Source organism: Cricetulus griseus, chromosome 3, assembly GCF_003668045.3.
Source record: "Cricetulus griseus strain 17A/GY chromosome 3, alternate assembly CriGri-PICRH-1.0, whole genome shotgun sequence".
NCBI lineage: Eukaryota > Metazoa > Chordata > Mammalia > Rodentia > Cricetidae > Cricetulus > Cricetulus griseus.
The window spans coordinates 14,848,316-14,851,800 of record NC_048596.1 but is presented as its reverse complement, the minus strand read 5'-3'; the positions used below and the strand labels follow the sequence as shown (position 1 = coordinate 14,851,800).

At 51.3% G+C, this 3,485-nt stretch overlaps 1 pseudogene; it reads right to left on the bottom strand.

The window, feature by feature from the left end:
- Positions 1-1,030: 1,030 nt before the first annotated feature.
- Positions 1,031-3,244, bottom strand: LOC103163800 (annotated as a pseudogene).
- Positions 3,245-3,485: the final 241 nt, after the last annotated feature.

Here is a 3,485-nt window from a genome sequence, read left to right as displayed (position 1 = left end):
AACATGGCTCTGGGTACTTAACCAAAATTTACCTTCCTGTCTGTCCTACAATTGCTAGCCCAGTAGTTTCCAAAGAAGTGTGTGGCAGTCTTCTCAAGACCATCCTTGGAGATAAGGGAAGAAAACAGGAAATTTTCTGTATCTGATTTTTAAAAAATTATTTATTTATTTGCCACCCTGGGTTTTATTCAGTAGGTAGTTACAGTCGTGTCTTTGTGTTAGCTTGTGTATTGGAGCCAAGGGTGGCTCTTTGCAAAGCTCAGGTGCAAGCTAAGGAAGCCAGGCAGTTCAGGGTCACGTCCTCTTTCTCAGGCCTTGGTCTGAGCTCTCAATGCTAGACTCTCTGGCATGACTGGGATGCTATGAGAGAAACACCTCACAGGACTCATGTGAGTGCCCATCCCCCACACCCAAACCCAACAAGCCTTTACACAGGATTGCTTCTTGCAGGACCACTGGCTTGGAAACATGGGGGTGTCAGGAAAGGGCAGTAAGCAAGACCCTGGCAAGCCAACCTGTATGTCTAGGTGCCCACAGCAGAACCCACAAGTGTGCAAGAAACTGCACCGCAGGTCCCTCCCCCACAGGCCACAAGTAGAAGCAAAGTGCAACCCCTTATCACCCTGCCCAACCCTGGCAATTTCTAGATAATGACCTAAGGAAATAAGCTTACATTTATAATTAGAGGACAATTTGGGGAACTTATACCATTTACACTGGTAACCCTACCAGGAGCAGCAGATGACTACCGGGCACTTCCTGGTCATCACTGCTTTTGTCATGCCTGCCCTTCAGTTACCAGCAGAGAGAGTGGGGGGCTCAGACTCTCTGGGAGACCCTACCGCATGCATAGGTCCCGGCAGTGGCTTAGATATGACTATCATTTTGGCATGATTAGGTAAGGGGCACAGCTCGGCCCTTGCCTGCTAGCTTCCCTCAGAGGGCTTGGGGTACACTGAGCCTTTCCCTAACTAGCCACACAAGTGCCAGCATAGTGGGCAGCTTGAGTGGCAATGGCAAGGCCTGGCCTCTATTGAAGCTCAGGGATGAACTGAGACCAGTTGATGTTGTCAGGGCCCAGAGGGTCCTCCTCCAGGCCAGGGAAGCTGATGTCCAGAAGGATCTTACTGAGGCTGTCATTCATTGTGTCCAGGACCAGGCCTTCTCTGAGAGAACGGTTGGCTGAAAGGATGGGGACCTCCAGGTGTGTGGGCAGAGAGCTGCTAAAGGGGTCAGAGGCAAAGTCACAGGGCTCTGAGGAGCTCCCAGGGTGAGTCAAAAAGGGGAACACTTTTCAGAGGTGTGCTGTTCAGCTCCATCACTCCAGGGAATCAGGCAAGGGGCCAGAGATGCCGGGGGGAGGGGGACTCAGGGTGGGGGGGAGAGAAAGTTCATACTGGGCTGAAATCTAACCCCCCAACTTTGGGGGTGTAAGCCTCCAGGCCTCAGGGGTTCTGGAGAGCACAGACTTGCTAGGAGTGGAAGAGATGGGCAGTGTCTCCTTGACTGGGGTCTTGAAGGCATTTGAGCTGGGTTGTAGGCTCTGAAGACTCTGCCAGGAGTAGGGGCTCCATGGCTGGTCGCAATGTGCCTGGGTCCTCTGAGAAGAGCAGTTCAGGCTCATCCAGACAGGGGGGCGAAGGAGCTGTTTCCTCTGAGACCAGCTCACCTCCCTTTTCTCTCTTCGATTAGTCACCAGCATTTCTGAGACTTAAGCCCACAATAGGAGGACTTCTTGGGCTTTGGGGTGGGAGAGCAGGAAGAATCTTCCCAGGAATTGGATAGTTCCTCTTTCAGTTGTGCACACGGAGAAGGCCACTCTTCCAAGGGAGGGCTCTCCACTCTGCTAGGCCTCTTTAAGTGTGCCAAGTCCTCTCCAGGCTGGATTTCTTCCTCCTCAAAGGACTGAATTGGAAGCAAAGGCAATAGCCCTACTTGAAGCGGGGGTTTCTCCTCCTCCACTGGCCTTGCAGCGGGAAGTGGGGCTACCCCTTCATTGGCTAGCAGTACCTTGGGTGCAATTCGGACTTGCTTGTTATGACGGGCGAGCTCTGAGCTCATAAGCGAAGCTGCCAGAGGCAATGGCCCCTTCACCGAGGGCTGTAACACCAGGGACTGGTTCACTGGGCACCATGTATGAGCTGACCCATGGGAGTAGTGGCTTCATCTTTCTCCACGCGCCCAGTGGGAGTTTAGTTTTGATGGTCACATTTCTACAGAGCTCAGGATTGGGCCGTTTCTGCTGCGATTCCAAGTGCTTGGGCAATTGTGGAGACCCTGGTTCTCCACAAGTGGCTTAAACACTTGGTCCAATGTCAAGTAGCAATTGGCAACCGGGTGAATGGTCCAGAAAGAGACCTTGCCAATGTCTCCAAAACAAATATGTCATGGGAGAAAGGTTGTGACGAATAAGAGTTCTTCCAGCCTGGCTTGGCAATGTGCTTAAAATAGGGGAGGTTGTCCTCGATCCAAGAGTAGATATCCTTCAAGGTCATACGCTTTCTCTCAGTGCTGCTGACTGCCAACTGTATCATGGCCATGTAAGAGCAGGGTGGCCTCTCAGACTCAGAGTCCTGCCAAGATGTGGACACTCCTGAGGGCTGCAGGTGACAATTCTCCTTCTCTTCCATCTCCTGCTTAGTACTGCAGGGGCCCAGCCCATCAGAACTCATCTTCCCAAGTCACTGGATGTTAGTTAAGCTGTTGTCCAGCCTGCAGCCTGCCACTTCGCTGCCAGCACAGCTTTGCTTCCTTTGCATTGGAAGAGCTCCGGTGGTTTGGGGACAGGCCATACCCTTAGTTACTGGCTTTGGTTCCAATGTCTTGGTGATCACTTCTGTCTTCTTGGAATAATTGCTGGTTTGGGCTTGAGGCTGGGGACCAGGAGGGTGAGATGAGGTCTGTCCCCTGCCTCCCAACAGATGAGGATGAACTTGTTGGGTTCACAGCTGCCACTCTCTTTCCCTTTGGCGGTTAGTGCTGTGATGATGCTCTGGATGTCGGCATTGTTGGGAATGTTCGCCCCTTGTATGTTGGGCATGGTGGGGTGGTTTATAACCTTGATTCCATCTGGAAACTTGCAAGAACTGGACTGTGCCACCTCCTGGGAGGCCTGTGCTTGAGTAGGCTCCTGCTAGACAGGGGGTCTCTTTGCTTCTTCCCCTGATGTCTCGCCTGGAGCATTTTGAATAGGAAGGGGCAGCCTCCAATGAGAATCAATGGCTACGGGGCTGGTTCTCACCATGAAGCTGTGCTCTCACTTTCCATTGAGAATCACACGCATTGACCCTCACAGGCCGAGGCAAGTAGTAACAAGGAGAAAGTAAATACTTGGTTCAAAGAGTTCATTTATGCTAAAAAGCACACGATGCTTATAAAAGTGGTCATTTTATTTTACACACTCAATAGTTAGAAGTGCCCCAATCTAAAAGTATTCCAACAAGGATTGCCTGTGGGGTTTTGTTTTGTTTTGTTTTGTTTTTTCG